Source organism: Furipterus horrens, unplaced genomic scaffold, assembly GCF_987537825.1.
Source record: "Furipterus horrens unplaced genomic scaffold, mFurHor1.1.pri manual_scaffold_1, whole genome shotgun sequence".
Taxonomy (NCBI): domain Eukaryota; kingdom Metazoa; phylum Chordata; class Mammalia; order Chiroptera; family Furipteridae; genus Furipterus; species Furipterus horrens.
Genome location: NW_028327171.1, coordinates 93,155,527 through 93,168,144, shown reverse-complemented (window position 1 = coordinate 93,168,144; position 12,618 = coordinate 93,155,527). Strand labels below are relative to the sequence as shown.

Below are 12,618 nucleotides of genomic sequence, written 5' to 3'. Positions count from 1 at the left end.
TAAATAGATAAAAGTTGTGAGATTGTGTGTGTGTGTGTATAATACAGCCATAAAAAAGGAGGAAATCCCACTATTTGCAACAACATGAACAGCACTTGAAGTCATTTTTCTAAGTGAAATAAGTCAGACAAAAATGGATAAATACCATATAATTTTACATGGGGCATCTTTTAAAAAATTTAAAGAACTTATAGGAAAAGAGTTCAGAATTGTGGTTATGAGAGGCTGGGAATGGAGAGAGGAAAATTGAGCGAAGATGGTTAAAAGATACTAACTTGGAGTCATAAGATAAATAAATATGAGGAATGTAATGTATAACATGATGCCTATAGCTAACACAGCTGTATGCTATTCAAGAAATCATTAAGAGAGTGAATCCTAGAAGTTTTCATCACAAGAAAAAACTTACTTTTTATTTTTTTCTTATTTTATCTAAATGAAAAGATGGATGCTAGCTGAACCTTTTCTGGTAATCATTTCACAATACATATAAATCAAACCATAATACTGTATGCCTTAAATTTATCCAGTATGTCAATTATTTTTCAATAAAACTGGAAAAAATTCCTAAATTATATATAACCACATAATTTTTCTTGGAATGAAAGAATTACCTTAGCCAATCACCAATAGGCTAAAAGACAAAACACTGAAAAGAAGTCATTGATAAAATTCAATATACAGTCTTAAAGAAAATTCTTAGCCAACTATGAATAGACAGAAACTTTTTAAGGGTATCTTCTAGAAGTTCATTCTCTTATTTTTCATTTGTTTTTGTTTTGCTTATTCAATTTTTTTATTTTTATTTTTAGATTTCACAGGTAAGTGAAATAACATGTCTTATTTCACTTATTATAATACCCTCTAGGTCCATACATGTTTTTGCAAATGGGGAGATTTCATTTTTTTATGGCTGAGTAGACCATTCTGAATGAAAGAGCAGAACCATTCTTGCTTTAGTAGAAACAAAAGAGGAATATTCGTTCTCACTACTTGTGTTGTTATACTGGCAATCCTATCCCCTGATTTATACTTACACACATGCACACACACATGAAATGAAGTATAAATATTAGAACTAAAGAGACTAAATTCTCATTATATGCAAGTAATTTCAGAAAATCAAATACTTTAAAAATTATGGAATACAGTATTCCCTCACTTATCGCAGGTATTATGTTCTAGACTCCTCCCCCACAAAGTAGGCACCTTACATTTATTCTAAACTCTTAAACCTATGTAACTTTAACAACATATGTAAACAGTACTGCAAAATCCCACAATATAGTGAAAAATCCGCGATAAATGATTAATTGTAATACTTGTAAAACCCCCGCGATACAGTGAGGCTGCAATAAGTGAACCGTGATATAGAGAGGAACTGCTATAACTGCTAGAAGACTATATAACCACGGGCCATGATAACAAATACTACATGCATGAGACATACTTTTTTTCACTCTTTAAATAGTTATTGTTTGCCATGTGTCATATACTGTGCTAGGTCTTGGAGGTTCAAGGCAAGAAACACAGCATAGTCCCTTACATTTATGCAATTGTGTCTTCTCTTAGAGACAGACATTAACCAAATATTTTGACTAACATAATTCACAGAGTGTGAGGTGAGTCCCCTTAATGAAACATACAGTGATCTCTATAGGGGAACCTAACTTAATCTGAGGGACTGAAGGAAAATCATCAGTATAAAAGATTTAAGGAATAATGAGAAGTTAATTATATGAGACAGAGAAGGGAGAGAAAATGTTTTCAAAAGAAAAAGAGGACATGCAATGGCAATAGGAGGGAGAATAGCCCAGTAGAGAAATCAAAAGAAGGCCAGCATTGTTGAGACAATTCTCAATGCCATTTATGGATATCTTGTAGCAGCTCTTGCACTAACTTATGCTATCTGAACTATCTTTTCAAGGATGTTTGTATAGCAAAAATCTTAGAAGACAGAGATAATGTCTCTCTTTGGAGCAAAACAGCATATTTGTTTCCTGACCAGAACAATATATCTTACTCTAAGTCAAAGGTTAGACAAGTTTGCTGGCAGCCTACCTATAAGATTGAGGGTTTTCTAAGCTCAGGGTTTTTGTTGATTTTTTGCTGTTGTTGTTAATTTGTTTTTTAATTTTTTTAAATTACAGTTTACATTCATTATTATTTTGTCTTGGTTTCAGGTGTACAGCATAGTGGTTAGACAATAGTATACTTTACAAAGTGTTCCCCTTGATATTTCCAGTATCCAAATGACACTATACATGGTTATTACAATATTAGTTACTATATTCCTTATGCTGTACTTTACATCCTCAGGCCCTGGCTGGTTCAGCTCAGTGGATTGAGCATCGGCCTGCGAGCTAAGTGTCGCTGGTTCGATCTTCCAGTCAGGGTACATCAGAGAAGGAAAACTCTGACTCCAAAAAACCTCCGCTGCCTTGCGGCATACCTCTTCTGGGGAAAGGCTAAGGGAGTAAACCCCGACAGAAAATCCGGAGCCGGAGTCCCTAAGGCGGTTTGACGTTGTAGTCAACACCGGCAACTCCTGCGGCGCACCTGAACCCAAGCTGTATTGACTCCATCTTTCCCTTGGATCCTTCAGCTGCGAAGAGAGGGGGGGTCTGCTGCATGGGCAACAGCTGGCCCTCCATATCACCCTGCCCAGGCTCTGTAGCTTCAGCGTCATCGCAAGATGTCGATTCAACACGGGAGGAGACAGATACCATGTCACTCCCGAGTCGGACTGCACAGCCATTCTCGGCCGTGCAGATAGACTCTTAAGAAGCTACACCATCGTCTCTCGAGACGGACGGCTGCCGACAAACGACGACGACTTTACATCCTCATGACTATTTTGTAACTGCCGATCTGTACTTGTCAATCCCTTCATGTTTTTCACCTAGTGCCCCAACTCCTCTCAGTTCACCAACCCCAAGCTCAGGGTTCTTAAGCTGTGACACAGACCCGTTATGTGCACAGCTTCAACCTGGGCCTGTGTTCATGTTGCTCTCACAGCATTTGCGAGTCAGGAAGAACCAACATGAACATGAATCTGTCCACTTTGCAGTGCACAATGATATCCTTTGTCTCTGACCCAGGAATCTTATATCTTCTGCCAGCATCTCTAAAACTGTGGCAGGCTACATTGTTAGCTCTCAAGTAGCATGAAACCTAAGCCCTTTCACAGTTGGAAGACAGGTGTGAGTAAAGCAAACACAGATTAGGAGAGAATGGCAAAATATGAATCTAGAAAGGAAAGCAGGATATTATGAGACATTGTCAGGAGTAATAGTGCAAATATTTTACAACTATCAGGTACAGGCACTAGCTAATCTGAACTTAAGAAAATCAGAAAAGCCATTAACAAACTAATATGGTTTTTATGCTGTATACTAGCTGAACTTCAGCCTTAGCCCTGGATATTTTATTTTTATATTAACAAAAATACAGAATTATTATAGGATGTTTAACTAAATAGTGATACTAACAGATTTGGTTTTTAAAAAGATTACTCACATGACAACTAAATGCAATTTGTGATTATGAATGAAATCTAAACCAGAGGTAAAAAATTATTGTACTATAAATATATTAGTGGAAAAACTGGAAAAATTTGAATAAAATCTGTAGATTTAATAACAGCATTATATTGTTAATTTCTGATTTTTATTATTATACTGAAGTTATATAAAATAATTTCTCATTTTTAAGAAATACACACTGAGATGTTTATAGATAAAGGTGTATCATATTTGCAATTTACTCTCAAACTGTCCTCCCTAAAATGTATAAATAAAAAAAAAAGAGAGAGAGAAAGAAGAAAGGAAGAAGAAAGGAGGGAAGGAAGGAAGGGAGGAAAGAAGGAAATGATAAATGTGGTAAAATCTTCTGATTTGAAAAACTAATTAAAGGTTTTATAGAACTTTATTTTTGAAACAATTTTTTGAATCTAAAATAATTTCAAAATAAAAACCTTAAAACCAAGGAAAAATTACTTTGTTTACAATATGAGAAATGTTTTAGAGGGATTCATACAGTATAAAAGTAAAATATATGTCTAAATAATAAATTAATTCAATTTTTACATTGAAATAAAGCAAATTATCACCTGAGTTAGTTGACAAATCATCACAGAATGTTATTTGGTCATCTGTTTTTAGTTGAGATTTTATTATTCAGACATTCTTAATAATTTTAGCAGTTTCATTACAGCCTTATATCTGAAAGGGATAAAGGTTTTTCTTGCACCCCTTTTCAACTTTCACTGAAGTATTTTCCAAATGTTTTTATTTCTGAAAATTTATGCCACTTTGTCACTTAACTTTTCCTATACTTTTCCCTACAAAACTATGTTCTTTTATTTTGCATTCATGACCTAACCTAATTTTCACACTTAGTGATAGGTTCATCTATTTTTCCATTGCTTTGTGCCACTCTAAAATTAATTAATGTTCTATCTTGTTAGCCTGCCTAGCAGAGCCCCATCTGCAGACTTAATAAGCAGTCTCTCTGTTCCACTACTGAGGAAGATGCTAATTATTAAATTATAAGGTGGAGTGTAAACAATCTCATCTCTCTCTCTCTCTCTCTCTCTCTCTCTCTCTCTCTCTCTCTCTCTCTCAGACACACACACACACACACACACACACACACACACTAATCCTAAATGCTAAAAAGATGAGATGAGAGGAGGAATCTCAATAACAGCCTGTCTGCTTCCTGATTGCCTTTATGCTATGCTGTTTGTGTTATTCCTCTGACCAAACACCACCAACATATATACTTAAGATCTATGAGAGCTATGGGAGAGTCTCACACTTGATTAGTCAAACTATTGCCATCTGCAGTCTATTTGCAGCTAGACTGTACTATGTTGAAAACTGGAGGAGTTGTTGAGTTGTCTAAGTGTCAGAGCTCTGCTGTTTGTTGTTTGTTTTTGTATCTCAATGGAAGATGCAGAAATGGTGAAGGCACCTGAGTCATCAGCTTTCTTTCCCTCCTTTTTTTTTTTTTGGACATAGAACATCTCTATACATGAGCTAAGATGGGTGCGAGAGGGAATTATTTGCCCTTCCAGACCTTGATTCCCCTCAGCTACAACCCCAGCTCCTTGCCCTCTAACACAAAGCCATCTGTTTAGTCACACTGGCCTGGTCTTGGAGGGATGCATGCAAGAAGCTTGCCCTGTTGGAACTGCTCCTGTAGATGATGGATGATATTGGCATTCTTTTCTCTTTGATCATATTTCTTTTGAATTTTCTTTGATGATTTTTTACTTAAAATTTCTTCCCCCTCAGGAGGCAGCTTGGTCTCCTTCTTGTGGCCCAGCGGCAGTGTTTAAGTGGGACTTGTACCACTGTTGGTATGGTGCGCTATCAATGAGCACGATGCTGTTCTTTATTACTGTCTTGGTGTGGGCCAGTTTGTTGTTGGGTACATTGTAGACGACATAAATAATCTTTGTTTGCTTTGTATGGGAGAAGTTGCCTATGTACAGCCTCAAGGTGCAGTAGTTCTTTTTTATGTAGCAGTGGCCAATCTTAGTGCTGGGAGCAGGCATCCCAGCTCATATGTTCACTTCTTGTTATGGGTCTTTTTCTTGTGCCCAGTCTTGTTACATTTGTGCCAGTTGTCCCAAAAGATGCCCATAGCTCAGCACTGGATGGAAAGAGAGTTCAATTTCAATGTAACCCAAGAAACTTAAGGCAGGTTCAGCTTTTCTTTAGAAAAAAAAACAAAACTGAAGTTAACTCCAAAGTCCAACTTTGTTTTTCTCCAGTAGAAAAGAAATATCATCAAAAACACATTTTATTAAAAGAAATCAAAAAACGAGGCTATGAATTCCAAAAGTTCAGAGTTCTTGTTTCCTCTCTAGTCTCTGAGAATTGTTTATATAGTCACAGGATACTCTCACCCTTGAGTAGCAATTCAACCTCAGAATTTTAGGAAAACCAAAGCAGAAAGAGAGACAAAAGCCAAGTGTTTCATTAGAAAGAAATCAGATAATAGTAGCATCTGCTATTTGAGTCACAAAATCAGATCATGTTTGATTAGATGACATTAGAGCAGCAATGATCAGTGTTATCAGTTAAACAAATGTTGGGCTATATAATTTGCAGCTGGGGGACAGAAGCAGAAAATGGCATGCTACCAAGCTAAGCAGAACAAGTATAACTAACATGTATTACATTTGGGTCAACTCAAGGACAGCACAAAAGTAGAGGGAAGAAATAGGTGATCTTTCCTTTCACTCTGTCCCTTATCCCTACAATTTTCTTATTCTGTGGAACTGTGGCTAAGAAAAAAAACTTGACTTGATGCATTCAAATTTGACCTCTAGCTACCCAAATCTCTAATGTCAGATCCACTTCTAAAGATGATACTCAAGAAAAGTTAATACTGTGTAAAGGAGGCCAGGTGTCTACTCATATGTAAGTAATTACTCCTAATAAACTATTAAATTATTCATGGATGAAAAGCTGTCACCATCTGACAGTTGTCGGGCATATAGAAAAGAAATAAATAATTTTGAAAACAATTTTAATGAAGAAGTCTTGTCACAACCAAGGGGAGAGCATCTGGTACCTTAGATCTACCTTTGTTAGTTGGATATTTTAATCAGAAGCCTAAACAGAAAGTAGAAAGATCTTTTAAAGCAAGAAAACTTTCTGTTTTTTGACAGAAACCGAGAAGTATAAAAATTATTCCATAAATTATTTTACTTTTGGATATTTCTGTTACTAGTGATAAGGAAGAAGCATTTTATCCAAGCTCTAAGTTCTCTCACTCCTGTGGTACCCCATGGACCCCTTCTAGCCAGAGGTAGAAAAATTGCATTCCAGGATTATTTTTCCTGTCCTTCTAACATGGCATTAACCACTGACCCTCTGGTTTTCTAGTCCTCTCTGAGTGCATCAAGGGAAAAACTGAGTTAAAGATATTGACAACCTAAATTTCAAAATGGCTATCAACTCTTTAAGTCCACAGAGGCACTGATAGGCACAGTGGGCAAGAAAAAGTCACAGACAACCTGTGTTCCTAACTCATCTTGTTGGCATGACAATGTCTGGACATATCTGTGCAGAAAATCCCACCACTAGGACACAGGACACAGGGATTTCCCAATTTGTACCTTCATTAAGTTATTACAAACCAATTTTTAAATCACAGAACATTGATGTCTATTCTCAAGAAAATTACCATTCATTGAAGGAGTTCTCTGCCTCTTGGTATATATATCTCCTTTTTAATGTTGACCTTTGATTTCATCCTTTTTCTTCCATTTGTTCCTTAAGTTTTATACATTTCCAGTCTTCAGATTTAGTGCCTCTAAGCTGAGCAGTCCCAACCCACAGGCCGCTTTTATTAGTGTCAACCATGTTCTCAAAAGCTCTTCTCTGAGCCTCTCCCCAGTTGCCTACCTAACTTCCCCTTTCAAGCTGATTCCCCACTAACCTGGACCAGATATTGCAACTCAGAGGCAGACAGATGTGCATCTAGGAGGCTTGACACTACATGCAAGCAGTTTGAAAATATGGCCAAATTCTCAAAGTCATTTGGAAAATCTGTGTTGAGAACTGTGCTAGACACTTTACAACTATATCTCACTTGTTTTCCCCAACAGTGCCATGAAGTAGGTAAAGATTATTAAGTCTTGACTTCCGGCCACGATGGAGGCGTAGACTGACATACTGTGTCTCCCTTCGCAGCTAGGAAGGAGTACAACTGCCTGGGGCTGGAGACAGCCAGAGGTTCCAGGGTATCAGAGTGCATGGAAGTCCAGCAAACAAGGATGTAGGGAAGAAATGCTTGTCTGGACAGGTGGGAGGGGCAGAGCCCAGGCATACAGGACAGAGCGTGGTGGTGGCAGCAGTGGCAACAGCAGCAGGCCAGCAGAAAGTGCAGTTACACATTTTGGTGGGTCAGGAGGAACACCTGGGAGTGTTCCCACATCCTCACTAGAGCAGCTCACTGTCCCAGCTCCGGGGAGAGTCAGGCCTCATTGCTTTTGACTGTGCAGGCCAGTGGGGGTTGGGATGGAGGCAGAAATTGCTGGTCTCAGGGGAGTCCATTTGTTTGGGGGGCCCCCATGGAACTGGAATGTCCGCAGACCCACCCACTCTGGGAATGACGGCCAGGGCAGTGGCTAGAGGGGCGCCAGTCCGGTGCGGAAGTGGGAGAAGTGCCTGGAAAGGGGGTAAGTGCTGGGGAAGTGGCATTGTTCCTTCTCAGACCCCTTCCCTGCATACAGTGCCACAACGTGGTGAAACAGGTTGTCCGTTACTGATGAATACCTAAGGCTCCTCCCCTTACAACATAGGAGGATCGACAGCTCTGCCTGGGACATGGAAATAAACAAACACAGGAGACTTCAGGTCAAGATTGACATGCTCCGTCTCCCTCTACAACTAAGAAAGAATACAACTACCACAAAACCAGCAATAACCAGAAGTTCCAGAAAATAAATGGAAGTTCAATGTATGAAGTTATAAAGAAGTGGTGCTCATCTGGACAGGTAGGAGGGGCGAAGCTGAGGAGGAGAGGTCAAGTTGTGCTGTCTGCAGCGGCAGCAGTGATGGCAGCAGGACAGCGGTAAGCACAGATACCTGTATTTAAGGGGAGGCTAGAAGAACCTGGGGAGCACCCCAGGCTAAAGACCGGACCCATCAGCTGACGATTCCAAAGCCAGGGAAGGCAGACCCCCATTGCGTTGGACTGTGAGGCCTGGTGGGGGTAGGGATGGAGGAGGAAGCTCCCGGTCTCTCAGTGGAGATTGAACAGCAGGAATTCATCTTGGACCCCCACGTCCGCAGAAAATGCTCAGCTGTGACAAGTGCACAGGGCTCCGCCCCCTATAGCATAAGAGGTGTGACAGCCCTGCCCAGGAAGCAAAGGTAAACACAAAACTGTTCAGGATGAATATTCCAGTTTCCAGTGCTGTCATGGCAGGCTTGCTAAAGAAGACTACTGGCCTTGTGGGGTTGGCTGTATGTGAGAGTGCGCAAGAGAAGCTAAGAATATTGTACACAAAAATTCTTGATGTTCTTGAGGAAATCCCTAAAAATGCAGCATATAGAAAGTACACAGAACAGATTACAAATGAGAAGTTGGATATGGTTAAAGCGGAACCAGATGTTAAAAAATTATAAGACCAACTTCAGGGTGGCCAAATAGAAGAGGTGGTTCTTCAGGCTGAAAATGAACTAAGTCCGGCGAGAAAAATGATATGATGGAAACCATGGGAGCCTTTAGTGGATGAGCCTCCTGCCAACCAATGGAAATGGCCAATATAATTATCATCAAATGACTTGTGTGTTGAAGGGAAACTGATGAAATTAAATGTTCTGTTATATCAAAAATATTTCCATATTATTGACATCTACAATCAAGAAAAATGATGGAGAGCATTTTTAGGAGAATTGTTAAAACTGATGATTATGGTAACAGAAACATCATTTTTTGTGAAAGCATTCATTCAAATTATTTCAAATATGATATTTTTTAAAACAGAGGTTCTATAAGATTTGAAAATTAATTGGAAAATTTTCAATGCACAGGCCATATATTTGATAGGTAAAATATTTTTTAGTAGTGTCTCTAACACATCTGATTTTTTTTTTATTATGAAGAAACCATAAAGAAACTTATTATTGCTTAAACAAATGTATAGGTCACCGTTTGAAGTGAAGTAGTAAGAGTAAAAACCATTAAATTACAATTAATTGTACAGTTGAGGAAACTGATTTTGTATCCAAAAGAAAGATTTCTTATTTAGAGTGGTAGTTGGGAAACTTAAAATTTTGTCTCATTTAAGGAAGTTAGCTTTCTGGCCCTTAGTCACACTACATCAGGATAGAGAGTTTCTGTAAAAGAAGAGATAATATGAGTTCCTAAAGTTTATCTGACATATGGATAGGCTTTTATTCAAAATATCTTAGTTGTATGGTTATAACTTCTAAGTAGAATCACTAAGTAGTTCTTACTAAGTTTCCAATATGAGGGTACCTAGTATCAAATGGGATAAAACTATTTAAGGAAAGAAGTGATTGACAAATTGAAAGTTAAACAAAAATAAAATTACTTTTCAGGAGGAAAAAAAAAAAAAACTGTTCAGGATGGCACAGATCATGATAAAGATCCCAGTGATGCAGCTGACCAGACAGCAAAATTTTAATCTAACGAAGCAGCAGATAGAAAATATATCTGAGACACAGTTCAAAGCTTTGCTTTTAAAAGTGCTTACAGACCTAACAGCAGATCTTAAACAAGACAGGGAAGGAATGAAGGCTAGTCCTGCTGAAATGAATGAAAACACATACAAAACTAGTGGTGAGGGCAAGAAAACCAAGGATCAAATAAACAAATTGAAACATAGGGAAGGAACAAACAGTCAACCAGTGCAGAAAGAGGAAACCAGAAGTGAGGAAAATGAGAAGAGGCTCAGAAACTTATCAGACAGCTATAAGCGGGTCAATATCTGAATCATAGGGTTGCCAGAAGGTGAAGAAGAACTAGAAATTGAAAAATTATGTGAAAAAATAATGAAGCAGAACTTCCCTAACTTGGGGAAGGAAATAGACTTACAGGTCCAGGAAGCACAAAGAGTTCCAAAAAAACTGGACCCAGGAAGAACCACACCAAGACACATTATGCAAAACACTGGCAAGAAATATTCAAAGTAATGAAAAGCAAAAACCTACAACCACGATTACTCTATCAAGCGAAGCCATCATTCAGAATAGAAGGGCAGAGAAAGTGCTTCCAGGACAAAATGAAACTGAAGAAGTTCACCAGATCCAAACCACTATTATATGAAATGTTAAAGGGACTTGTTTCAGAGAAAGAGGATCAAAACTATGAACATTAAAATGAAAGCTGTATTACAACAACCAACAACAGAAGCTACGGAACTGAAACAAAGGCAAACTAAGTAGGCAACGAGAGTGTAAAAAGAATTATAGGTATGGGGAATATTATAGGGGGAGGTCAACAGGAAGGGGAAAGAGGGAAAAGGGAGGGAGATGGTACAGGAATTAAGAAGCATAGTAGGAGGGAGTGGAGTAGATAGAAAGATGTTGAGAGGAACTATATGCACGACCAATGGGCATGGACTAAGGGGGGGTGGACAACTGGAGGGAGGGATGTCACTGGGTAGAGGGGAATAAAGGGAAAAGAAATTGGGACAACTGTAACAGCATAATCAATAAAGCATATTAAAAAATATTATTGTCTTGTTTTAAGATGAGGAAAGTTAAGCTCAGATAAATTAAATATCTTCCCCAGGTCACATGGCTAGTTAAGAGAAAAATCAAACTTCAAAATGCCAAACTATAGACTTTTCTTACCTAAACTTGTCAGCTAGTTTGGTAAGATTGCAGATATTTTCCTTCAGTAATTACACCACAAATCAAAACCTGTTTTCTGGAAGATTTTTATACATAACCAAGAATCTCTTTTCCAGACCAATTCACTCTCCTGCATGTGAGAGTCAGCATTAATGAATTTGATCATTCTCACTAGACTATAAGTCCCTTAAGAACAAAGATTTTATTTAAACTTCACAACTTCTATAGACTTTGAACAGAGCCCAGCCCAGGATAGCAGGTGATTCAGTGACTATCAAGAATCTCATGTTCTGAGAAACAGGAGTGCGGCGTGAACATGGGGAAGCAAAAGAAAACAAGGAAATATGTGACCATGAAGCGAATGCTTAGTCTGAGAGATCAGAGGCTTAATGAAAAGGATCAATTGAAACCTAAAAAGAAAGAAAAGAAAGATCCTAGTGCACTCAAGGAAAGAGAAGTCCCTCAATACTCTTCCTGCTTATTCTTCCAATATAACACACAGCTGGGCCTACCTTACCACATCCTGGTTGATACCAACTTTATCAACTTTTCCATTAAGGTTAAACTGGACTTAGTGCAATCAATGATGAACTGTCTCTATGCCAAGTATATCCCTTGTATAACTGACTGTGTAATGGCTGAAATTGAGAAATTGGGGCAGAAGTATTGAGTGGCTCTGGGGATCGCCAAGGATCCGAGATTTGAACATATTACCATGCACACATAAAGGAACCTATGCAGATGACTGTTTAGTACAGAGAGTAACTCAGCACAAGTGTTACATTGTGGCCACAGTTGACCAGGACCTTAAATGAAGAATCAGGAAGATCCCTGGAGTTTCCATCATGTACATTTCTAACCATAGGTACAACACTGGGTGGATGCCAGATGATTATGGAGCCCCTTGGTTCTAATACTTAAAAGACAAAGTTCCTCTGCTTTCCTTCAACTAACTTCCTCTGTTGCCAGTTTATTAAACATGTTACACAATGAGCTATTATTGCTCCATTCACCCATATGAGCTGAGTATGGTTAAATACACTCACTTCTTGATGTTGTTTTGAAAATGATATTTTGCATCATTTTAGTATTTGTTACATCTTTTTATAAATCAGATGACTGCTCAAAAAAAAAAAAAAAAAAGAATCTCATGTTCTTTCCAGGTCTCTATGGTCAATTAATATTTGACAAAGTGGGAAGAAACATAAAATGCAGTGAAAAAAGCCTCTTCAACAAACGGTGTTGGGAGAACTGGACAGGGACATGCAAA

At 38.2% G+C, this 12,618-nt stretch overlaps 2 pseudogenes; both read left to right on the top strand.

Annotated features, from left to right (window-relative positions):
* The first annotated feature begins 8,945 nt into the window (after window positions 1–8,945).
* LOC150021499 (NADH dehydrogenase [ubiquinone] 1 alpha subcomplex subunit 5 pseudogene) lies at window positions 8,946–9,296 on the top strand (annotated as a pseudogene).
* Window positions 9,297–11,649: 2,353 nt separating this feature from the next.
* LOC150021498 (rRNA-processing protein FCF1 homolog pseudogene) lies at window positions 11,650–12,262 on the top strand (annotated as a pseudogene).
* Window positions 12,263–12,618: the final 356 nt, after the last annotated feature.